The following is a 12,206-nucleotide window of genomic DNA, read 5'->3' as shown; positions in this document are numbered from 1 at the left end:
GCCTTCAGGTCACTTTACACGTCACACCACCTAGGGCTAGCCAGGGACCCATTCAAAGGGCAATGGGATGCCATTTATTTCCCTTCCTGGCATTTACATGAAAGGTATAATATATCTCCTTTAGGAGAGAGGCTGCTAAGAGCGAATTGAGAGTTTGCTTCCCTTAGTAATTCCCACAACCACCAAGTTTCTGGACAGGAAAATGAAGAAGCTGAAACGAAATGAGGAGGTAAAATGAAAGCCCTTTCGTTAATCAGTAAATTTAGTGTTTACTAGGTGCTAGGCAATATTTCAAATGTTTTGTGTCTACTCATTTGTTTATACTGTGCCACAGCTCTTGGAAGTGAGTATTATGGTTTCCCCCACTGTGGCACTAAGAAAATAGAAGCCCACTGTATCATAGCCAGTAAATGGCAGAACCGCAATTTGAATTTGGGTTGGCTCTGAAGCCCAGGCTTCTCACCACTCCACTGTAGGTGATATCAAAGATCCTGTACGAACCTTCATCTAGATTCGATACCTTCTAGAAATGAACAATCATTCAACAAGCAGGAAAGCAAATGATGACTGATCTAGAGAAACAAAAACATGAGGCCATCCTCTATAAATTCCTTTACCACGTACTTCCTCGTCTGACTTCCCCTGTGGTAGAGGTGGTCTTAAAAGGTTATTTTATAACCCCCACTACTTCAACACAGGAATGCATCCCAATACTTTTGGGCTTCCTGTATGAAAATAACGGCTCTCATTACTTTCCAATTGACTATGTGATTTGTAATGTCCTGGCATACCCCAGGGCAGGTGCCCCTTAAGATCATAAAAAAACTTTTATAAAAATTCAAGGTATGTAGCTAGCTTTAAGTGACACACAGTACAGAGCCTGACTCTGTAGAGAGCCAACCTAAAGCACAACCCAATCTCCAACAGATGAATGAGAAACAACACATTTACACAATGCTGGATTTCATACTATAATTGAATCTATTGTGTCATAGTTTGAAATTAATCATTTACCTTATGAATCTATGTAGGCTCCATACTCTTCAGAATTAGTTGTGTGGTTCAGAGCTGAGTTGTCTGAGACCTAGAAGGAAGACAAACAACCCACCATTCAAATTCAACATGGAAAGAATGTCAGTAGGATTAAAGATACATTCTCAATGTACGTAAAATATTGCTTTGAGTCAGATGCAAATTATAAAGGCATTTACTGGTTTGGAGTCTCAGAGAAGAAAGAATTTAGATGACATGGGGTATCTGTGCTGGTGTCCCTGCGCTTTGAGGATCAGCTCAGACAAAAATATAAATGGGTTTAAGATGTTTCTGGAACTGAGCCGAGTAATTGAACTCAGGAGGGAGGAGCAGGCTTCCCTCCCCCCACCCCTTACCCAACCTGGGGGCACTGGTTAATAAAAAGATCAATTGCACTCTTATCTTGTTAGTCTTTAGACTGTCCATTGATGCCACCTGCTTACTTTAAATGTGAATGCCCGGGCCAGCCATTGGAAAGCTGCCACCATCACTTGGGAACCCCCTTTCTTTCTGCTCTACTGATAGGAGGGAAAAGGCCAAAGTCAAACCCTTGGAAGCTGAGCATCTGTTCCTTCAGTAAGCACAGATGTGAGCTAGGGCAAATCAGAAAGCAAGTCTTTACCCAGGGAAGGGAGGGTGCTTGGTTTCCTCTTCAATGACTATACCACGATGTGAGTAGGTCATAAAGTTAATATTAATGTGAATGCAAGAAACATTTAAAATGTACATAATAAAATGGCTCAGAGGATTTTTCTTCTTTCTTTAGGTAACCATATCCCTCAGATCTGCCACAGCCTTGTATTAAAAACACACAGATTACACAAACTCTGTGTTCGCTTTCATGGTCTTTGGGAGTCATGGGTGTTTTTCAGTTGTCCATTCTTCTTTTCCAAAAGCGTAAGGAAAGGTTAACCCAGCTTGTTTTAGGATCAGTCGACAGTGATTAAAGTTTCCAAAGAAACATAACACATGTCCTAAAACAAAGAAAGCACCTGCGCACCATTGGTGGACAGGGAAGAAACTTTATATTTTTTATATTGGTAATGGGATCTTTTTCCTCAGAAGCCAGTGGCCACTTCTCTGAACCTCTGCAAACGGCAACCATAAATGGGCCTCCTGACTATTTTCTCACCCCTGACACTATGTTTAACCCACATCACACACGTGATGGGAAGACTCCACATCATTCATTCCATCTCTGTAGAAGATAAGTATTCATTTCTCTCTTAATAAAATGAGTATGTTTAATTTACCTTGTACATATTTGATGGAAGGCATATTTATTATTTATTGATTATTACCATTCAAGCGGTGAGCATTTATTTTACTACCAGTAATAGCTTTCTCTCTCTCTCTCTCTCTGTTGCACATGTCAATTCCAGTCAAAAACATTTTGTAAGGAGTGAAATGCTAACTTAGAGAAACGGTACTATGTGGCAGTTAGCTACGGTTCCTCAGAGCACTGAGATGGTAAATCCAACTTGTGGTCTGTTAAGTACTGTTTTCTCCTATGCTCACTTTAGGCTCTAAAAGTCAAGGTACTATTTGTAGGTTCTGAAGGCTTAAAATTAATTCTTAATGCAGCAGTGTGTAGATGGATAGATTTTCCATGAAGTGATTCATACCTGCAAGAGAAAATCAAGCACTGTCTCTAGCCTAAAAGGGACAGAGTTTAATAAGGGAACGGACCAAGAAATGGCTGCCTATTAAAAAAGTATTATTTAGTGAATTTTTAAACAATAGAATTCCAAGATGGGCTAACTGTTATGCATTTTGGAGGCTAGATGAGGTAATAGTTGTTTCCTGAATGTAAAGGGACTTATAAATATCACTCGTATCCTTGATGGAAATATGTGGCAAAGAACAGGGCTCTCTCCCTCTTTTTAAAGATTTTATTTATTTATTTGTCAGAGAGTAAGAGTGTGTGTGTGAGCACAAGCAGGAGGAGCAGCAGGCAGAGGGAGAAGCAGGTTCCCCATCGAGCAAGGAGCCCGATGAGGGACTTACTCCCAGGACCCTGGGATCATGACCCAGGACAAAGGCAGACGCCCAACCAACTGAGCCACCCAGGTGTCCTGAATATGGTTTTCTTATGCTTTTATATGTATAAATTACTAGTAAGAGAACAAGAGAGTAAGTTTTGGAGACCAGTAATTTTTAGTTTTTCGACAAATTTTAAGTTTGATGGGAAACAGAGCAGGATTTTTAAAAGTGTTTTATGACTACATAAGGCTTTGACCAGATGGCTGAAGGAGGCTACAAAGCTTGATCTTAAGATGGTTGATGGAAAATGGACATACGCCCTTCTTCCATGTGATCTTGCATCAAAATGACAATTCTTGGATGCAGTTCAACCAAGTCTAATACTGAATTTTTCTCCCTAGCGCCATGTTTTAGGATGAGGGTCCAACATAACTATAAGGGTTCTACAATGAGTAACGAAGGAAAGTTTGCTAGGTAGACTCATCTTCAGGCTTCAAAATGTCCTTGGTAAGTCCACTTCCAGATAAGCATAATACCTTAGATCACAATCAAAATAGCTGAAGAAATAAAGTAGCACTAAAGGTTTTTTTCTTGCCAATTTCTTCCTTTCACTGTTAGCTAGTAGAAATGAAATTAACGTAGAAATAACAGACACCTGATTATGTAATTTTGTAAAAGAGGGATATTTTCATCTGTAATAAAGAAGCTCATTTTAGAGGTGCCTGGCTGGGTCTGTCAGTGGAGCATGAGACTCTTGATCTCAGGGTTGTAAGTTCAAACTCCACTTCCGGTGTAGAGATTACTTAAAAATAAAATATCTTTTTTTTTTTTTTTTTTTTTTTTAAGAAGCTCATCTTGTAGGATGAAGTAATATTGGCTATCAGACTATGCTATCTTTAAGGGATCAAAGGTAACTTAGTAATTGTTGATAACTATAGTAATGAGTACAGCTTTTGAACAGACAGTCAGGCTTCTATTTTTTGAATAGGCATTTATATTTGAAAATGCAGGGTTCAAAAATTTTTCAATATTTTATTGACAGTTTAGACATGTGATTTAAAACTGTGAGGCACACTATATCAGATAATTTAGAATGTTACAGAAATAGAATTAAGTTTATATATGTCTTTTTTTTTTTTAAGATTTTATTTATTTATTTGACACAGAGAGAGAGATCACAAGTTGGCAGAGAGGCAGGCAGAGAGAGAGGGAGAAGCAGGCCCCCTGCTGAGCGGGGCTCAATCCCAGGACCCTAGGATCATGACCTGACCTGAGACTTAATCCACTTAGCCACCCAGGTGCTCCATTATCTGAGTAACTCTTACCCAGGCTAATAGAAGTTGTACCCATATTAAAAGAACACTGAAAAGAAATAAAATAAAATAAAATAAAAATGCAAGGCCAGAGAAACCATGCTTTAGGGGGAAATTTATGAGATTCAAGAAGAAATAAATTCCAAGTAATATGAAAACAACATTTTGATCATCAAGATGCAAATGGAGAAACTATAATTCTGAGTATATACCGAGCAGAGAGTACATAATTCAGTATGAGAAAAAGCTCAAGAATGAAAAGAAGCCAGTTTAGAGAAAAAGTGCATCTGATGCTATCTTATCTAGACAAAAAAAAAGGCAAAGTGTAATGAATTTAAGTAAACTAGAGGAAATTTCTAGTCTTACCTTTTTTGTCTTTTACATCTAAATAAGGCAAAATTATTTTGGTAGGATTTGCGAAAATTCTGCAGCCTTAATAGTTGGTTATCTTGAGATAGGTACATCCCTTTTCCGTGGCTCCCACTGGAACTATGATGATCAACTCTTAAAATTCTTAACTAACTGCACCTTCGGTTTCAGAAGCAAGTGTAATCGTTGGGGATGATTAGCTGGGCCGCTTTCTTGGTTCTGCTGCATGATTTAGGCTGGGGAGGCTTTCGAGGTCACAACTAATATTATCAGTTCCCTAATATATTAGGGAACTCCAAATATTCTGAGTGGAATGGAGCTTTCAGAGAGGCAAGCCTGGTCTCCTAACTGGAGCCTCATATTCCAGGAAAGGGACATACAGCGGTAGGCAATTGGGAAGGGCTGAGGATATTTGAGCAAGGGAGTAAAGATCAGAGCAAGGACAGAAAAGAGATTTCTTCAATAATTAACTCAACAAATACTTTGAGCAGTGTTTAACATTTGATCATGTATTTTAATAGTGATATTCTATATTAGTAATATAGTATGTTAATACTATAGTAATATTTAATAGTTGTAGTACTAAGTTTAATAAACAGTTCTTGTTGGTACTATTAGACATTGAGGATACAGAAGTGAACTTGTTGGTCAAGGTCTCTGCTTTCACAGACAAAAGACAGACATAAAACATCACACAATTGAGACAGATGGAGGGAGGGAGGAGAGAAACATGTGTTTTAAGAGTGTCTGATTCTGGAAGAATGCACTTGTTATGTTAAGCTGAGTCTAGAGCTGTGAAGATTGGAGAGTAGGCTATTGTTATAGTCCAGACAAGAAAGAGATTAATGAGAACCTAGACTAGGTGGGAGCAGTGGGAATTAAAAGGAAGAAAAAGATGCAAGAGGTATTTCAGAGACAATCAATAGAAATTGGCAACTGCTGAGATGTGCAGTACGAGAGAGAGAAGAGACATAGATAAATTAGAAACTTGGAGCCTTACTGGAGAAATCAGGATGCTGTTAACAGAAATACGGATGTCAGACCCCACTTGTGTGATGGGGTAATGATGGATTTGGGTGTGGTACCTTGTGTTTTCTGTGTCAAAAACTCTCATGGAGGTGACAATAAGTAGCTAGGACTGTAATAGTATAAACTAAGAGAGAAACTAGCACAAGAGAGTTGGGTGTTATTCTGATAGACAGTTAAAGCTGTGGGATCGTCTATAATCCTCAAGGTAATGGAAGAATGGGGCCTCCATAGATGTGGGGGTTCTGGGAAATGATGTCATTAGGGGAAAGGGAGAAAGGGAAGGCAAGTAGAAATAATACCAGACAGTTAAATACTGATTCCTACGTCATTGACACTGCTCAGAGCACTCTACGGGAAGCCAGTTCAATTCATTTTCACAATGACCCCAAATGAGCAGATTTTGTAATTAACCATACTTCATAAATTAGGAAATGGAGCTACAGAGAGGTTGCTGAGGCCACACAGCTCATAAGAGAGAGAGACTCAGAGACCCAGTGTTTAACACTATGCTGGAGTGCCTCGTAGGTAGAACAAGGATTATGAAAAGAGGGTTGCTCTTTATTAAAACTGATTATTTTACAGATTAAATTTAAGTGGTTAGGTTAGCAAAGCATAGGCCTGAACTTGAGAAGTAAAGCAACATGCATAAGAAACATGGGCAACAGAGAGGGCTTTCATATTAAGCAAATGATGACCTATGAAACAGTTTTGTTAATACTTTTGACAAGTGCTATAAGGACAAGTTCAGGATTCTGTGAAAGTCTATATGCAAGTGTCCTAACCTATTATGTGGGAGGTACAGGGGGTTGCTATTAGGGAAGTCTACCTTGAGAAAGTTACATTTTACATCTGCAAGAAGGGCATTCCAGATGTGAGGGTCCTTTGGCAGGAGGAACTTACAGGATTCAGGGAGTAAAGAAATCTGGGGCAAAGATAAGGGAGACGAGGCCCTAAGGATTCTGGACTTTATCCTAAGAGTAGTGGAAAGGCATTGAAGGAGATTAAGCAGGAGAGTGACAAATTAAGGCACAGAGAGTTTAAGGAAAGTGCCTGAGATCATACAGCTCCTAATTGAGCCCCAAGGAAACCAAGATCATCCCAGCTCCAAGGTCCTCCCTCTCACAAAATTCTATTACTGTCCAGAGCTGGGCTGCAAAAATTTTAACTACTAGCTCTCTGGGGGAAAAAGTAATGATTTGTAGCACCTTTTTATATTAGCAGTATAATCGCCATCGTGGATTTTAAGCTACTCATGTGTCCCAAGTTACCGATGCAGAACTGGGAAGAGATGCTCCCGATCACACCATAATATGGCGCTTTTAACATTCAAATGCGATAAGCAAAAATACCTACAGGAATATAGAAAACAGTGCAAGGTCCTGCGATAATTAGGAAGTGGTGAGTTCTGTGTATTTACTGACTTTGTTTTTAATATAATGTATTTAAATAAAAATGTATACAACTAATTTTTAATAGTGACTCTGGGGGAACAGACAACCTGCCAAATTCCTGAAAACTTAATAATAGGGTCTCCTGAGCAGGTACAAGCTGGCACCGCCTCAAAGAACCATTCTTGGGTGCAGATTTTTATTATTGGTTCTTGGACTTGTAGATAAAATCTCACTCATGTGTTTGTACTTATCTCATTGTGTGGATCATTGAGCATATTCAACGAGAAGAAGACATTTTTTTTTCCCCCAAAAAGGAGTAGGAGAGAGAAACTTGGGGGAAGCGGGGCTGTGCAGTGTCATCCGTGGAGACACCAGGTGACTGATGGCAAACATTTCTGGTCCACTTTTCACCTTCTCTTTCAAATAGGAGAACAAGCTTCTGGTTTCAAATACACATTTATAACTGTTGCACTGAAGCTAAACTTATATTCTTTGTATCCATTATCGTTCAGCCCTATGATTGTCATGCAACCTCCTCTTTAGGAAAACCACTGGACCCTAAAATAAAATGTTCAGATACATGCAAATGAAAATGGCTCAAACTCTCAGACTTTGGCAGTGTTACTTGAGTTGCTGTGGCCTCAGAAGGGACAATCATAATATTTTTCTGGCTGTCTTGTCTTGATTTATAATTTGAATCTCCACAAATGATAATAGAGAGGGCAATTATCAAAGAAATGGAAAGGGCAATTATCATTAAATTGAAAACACATCACACATCCAAGAGGATAAATGACTGAGCTAAAAACAGATTTTGTGGATCTTGCAACAGTTCCAAAAGAACTTAATGGAAACAACTTCGTCTCCCCACCTCCTCCAATTAACCAGATGACTTTGGATATATTTTCCTTTTTTTTCCCCCTTGGATGATAACACATGGCCTGTTAAACTAATCTGCCTGAATACTGACACTACTTAGGAGATGTAAATTTAAGAGACTAAACCAGTTGCTGTTTGCCTAGTGTGAAAAAAAGCTTCCCCTCCCCCCTTTTTTTGTAAAAACAGTAGAGAAAAATTAGTTTCTTGTTTGTACATTTGTGATTCCAGGAGACTGTAGACGCCCTTCTCATCTGCCCTTAACCCTTGCAATGAATCTTTTTAAGTGAGGCAACACAGTGTTTTGTTCATGAGGTTAAATAGTAGACTAGACAGTTAAATTCCCCTAAAGGGCTTTTGTCTTGGTTGGATAAATTGAGTAAATGACAATCTAAACTATAGGTTTTAGTGATCATTACTATAAATATGGAAGCAAGAGGTAAATGTTTAGGTATGCCTTTTGTGGAGAATTCTTGCCATTTGGATTTACTGTTTTAGAGTAGAACTAGAGACAATCTTTGGAAGGGGTAAAACGTGGAAGGAGAAAAAAAAACAAAACAAAAATTCCTTTTCATCAACACATCTGTATAGTAAAATAGTGGTGGCATGAACTTCAATCTCTGCCCATATGAAGCCTTATATAAATCTGATCCAATCAGATCTTGATAGGGAATAACAAGGGTTCCCCCTTTCATGTTAAGCTCTGGTATGCTTCTCTTTGTGATATATGGATCATGAAGAAACTAAACATGGAACAATGGAAATGCTCAGATAAATTAAATTTGTATTTATTTCATCTGAGTTTCTGCTTTCTGCATATTCGTTCTTGACTGAACCATTGGTCCTTGACCTGCCATTGTTAATGCTTAACGGAGATTAGATTTGTTTACTTGAGAACAAAGAACCGTAGGATGATACCAGCCCATGTGGCTAAGAGCTCGGGGATTGAGGTAATAGATGAAAAAGAAAATATAGTTCAAAAGAAAGAGGGAAAGAAAACTGATATTTACTAGCCACCTATTATTTCTCAGGCACATGTAATTTTAATGTTGCCATTATCTGGTATCAAACTTGTATTTGTACATCCTCCCCTGCCCAAAGGAAAACAAATCAATTACATTTTACTATGCTGTACTGTGACTTTTGCAAGCACCTTCCTCTTCATGTTGGATGACTGAACTGGGCTTGCTTTGTGCACACTCTGGGGTTCTGTTCCTTGGAGAATGGAATATATGCTGTACTCTCTAGCTGCCGGCTGTATGCAACATCAGTGCTGAATATTGTCCTTTCAAAGACATGTGACTGAGTCTCTATTAAGTCCTTTTTTTCTAGCTTCTATCTTCCACATATTCTAGAGCAGTTTTTCAATGTAGGAAATATTTGAGAGCTTTTCCAAAACAATAAAACAGAAAAAAATTTGTCCAATTTCCTCACTATGAATTTATAAAAGTATGTGTGTGTATCCATAAATTGCCTGTCTTGAATTGATTTTGTGTGTGTGTATGTTGAGGAAAGAAAATTGTTATATTTATCAGTTTATCTTGGTTGGTAAATTTATTTTTAAATAAGTACACTAAAAACCAAGAAGTAGTTTCCTTTAAAAAAATTCCCTAAAGTTCTGAGTGCTTTGAATTTTTTGAGCTCTCAACCAGTACCATCTGTTGATTAAGTAACTGACTTTTGGACATCCTCATGAAGGGGTTGGGGCGGGGGCATTCCCCTTGAATTCTAGGAAGTGTTCCTTGGACATGATGTTTACTTCCTTTGATGTCACAATTTTTCTTGATAAATGTAAATATTTATTTTTAACGTGGTTGTTAAGACTTCTGCAATATTCTGTTTCAGTTCCTGTGTCAAATACTGGGTGGAGTAGAGGGGTTAATTTACGGATTGATACACTCACAGATTGAATGTTGAATTCATAAAAAGTGAACTTCATATTATTTTAAAATGGGTCTGGAACATAAGAGGACTTTTTGAAAAATAAAAACTGAAAAGCCATCCCCTCTAATATAAAGTACAAGTATATTCAAAGTCATATCAATAGTTTCTTTATCATCAATATTTTTGGATATTAGTACATGTTTATCAGTTGTGTCCTGTACTTGTGTTGAAACCCTTTGTCAATTGTATTGAATTCTCATAGGAACCCCATGAGGTATGCCTTGTTGCCTGATTTTGCAGATTTACAACACAGAGAAGTTTACAAAAACTTGTCAGGTCGGTAAGCAAGCAGATAACAGAGCAGGGACTTAAACCCAGGCCTGTCAGATTCTAAGGCCTGTGGGTGGCACAGGGCGGTTTTCAAATTGTGGCAGTTGTTGGCTGCTCTGGAGGCAAAGTGGGACTTGTTCATATATTTGTGTTTCTTAAGACAGTTTCAGTTAAAAGCTGTGCCGGATAACAGATAATATCTTAATTTCTAAAACATTTAAATAAATCAGAATGTCAATCTTCTCTGACTCTTCTCTCTGATCATAATATTCCTCCAACCCCAATCACACTCCCATTTTCCACAACCAAACATCCAATTTCTATATTTGTCAGGAGTTTGCTCACTTATTCATTCAACAAACATCCACGGTACTCTTATTATATAACAGACATTTTTCGAGGCCCTGAGGGGGAAAAATTGAAGTCACTGTGGTTGTGAAATTTATATTTGGATAGGTGAGAGAAAATAAACCCATATATACATATATACAAACATTATTACAAGTAAATTCAAATAGCAATAAATGTGAAGAAAAAGAATATAGTGGTGTCAGGACTAGAACATAAAAATAACTGACTTTTATTGAAAATATATTACTGGGCTCCTGGGTGGCTCAGTGGGTTAAGCCACTGCCTTCGGCTCAGGTCATGATCTCGGGGTCCTGGGATCAAGTCTTGCATCAGGTTCTCTGCTCAGCAGGGAGCCTGCTTCCCTCTCACTCTCTCTCTCTCTCTGCCTGCCTGTCTGCCTGCTTGTGATCTCTGCCTGTCAAATAAATAAATAAATAAAATCTTAAAAAATATATATATATTACTAGTGTCAGACACTGGTCTAGGTACTTTCCATAGATGAATTACTTAATTCGTACAAGATTCTATGTAGTAGATATGGTATCTGTGGTAGATTGAAGATGGTGGGAAATCATTGGCTACTCCTGAAATTGAGAGGTAGAGTTTATCTTCTCTTCCTATGAGTCTGAGCTGGCCTTAGTGTCTTGCTTGATGAATAAATAGGGCAGAAGAGACAATAGGGTAGGTCTGGACTTCAGCCTTTTTTCCTTTGGAACCTCGAGCTGCCATGTGAGAAGTCAGACTAAGGCTTCTGTGCTGTGAGAAAGCTCAAGCCATATAGAGAGGAGAGGTATAAAGTGAGCCTCAAGTCAGCTGTCAGCCCACAGTGGGAATGAAATATATTGGATGGCCAGCCCCGTCAAGCCTACTATCCAGTGAGTATCTGACCCCACGAAATAACCAACCCCAAATGTGACCCACCCAATGGAGTGTAGTCATTCATAGAAAAGTGAAGGATAATAATAAATCGCTGGCATAAGCCTACATGGTCTAAACCAAGTTTTGGGATGTTTTGTTATGCAGCCATGCATAATTAGAAAGATTATGATCTTCCTTTTATAAAGGAGAAAACCAAGGGAAAGAAACGCTGAGTGATCTGCTTGCGGAATGGTAGAATCGGCATTCAAACCCAGTCAGGGTGACCCTCAAGCTCCATTTTACATTTTATCCTATAAGCCTCACCCCTAGAGTGAAATCAGCATTCTCAGCGTGTCCCTGACTAAAGTCGGCAGTTAACATCTAGTTTACATTTCATTTTCTCCATTGAATCACAATGGTTGAAACTCAGGGCACACTGCCATTGGAATATGATTGCTCAGCGGGGTGCTTTTGCAAAGAGACCTTGCGGTGTCCTTGACCCGGAAGTATTATGTGGTCCAAGACCTTTTGTGGATTGGAATCTTAAGAAAAATAAGGAGAATATGGAGGAGATTGACCTGTGCTAATCTATAATCCTTTCATTGTGTTGTAAAATTATTAGAATTATTCAAGTGAAATAGGAAATTGCATGGCATTTTGATTAAAGAAAAGGAGCATGAAGTAATTTTGTTAAAATAAGGGCAAAATAATTGTCACTAAATCAGATTTCTTGGCATACAAATATGTTACATCCCGTGTCTAATACACAGAACTGATATTTGGGTGGGAA

At 38.4% G+C, this 12,206-nt stretch overlaps 1 long non-coding RNA gene across 1 annotated transcript in view; it reads right to left on the bottom strand.

The window, feature by feature from the left end:
• Positions 1–1,043: 1,043 nt before the first annotated feature.
• LOC116875051 overlaps positions 1,044–12,206 on the bottom strand; it is a 121,025-nt gene continuing 109,862 nt past the window's right edge. The window contains exon 4 of the long non-coding RNA XR_004384120.1: positions 1,044–1,084. This is a non-coding gene — a long non-coding RNA (uncharacterized LOC116875051). The remainder of the gene's footprint in view (positions 1,085–12,206) is intronic.

This window comes from Lontra canadensis, unplaced genomic scaffold (genome assembly GCF_010015895.1).
Source record: "Lontra canadensis isolate GAN:19392208 unplaced genomic scaffold, GSC_riverotter_1.0 scaffold40, whole genome shotgun sequence".
Classification (NCBI taxonomy): domain Eukaryota; kingdom Metazoa; phylum Chordata; class Mammalia; order Carnivora; family Mustelidae; genus Lontra; species Lontra canadensis.
The sequence above is the reverse complement of the archived record's forward strand: the minus strand, read 5'-3'. Positions and strand labels throughout refer to the sequence as shown.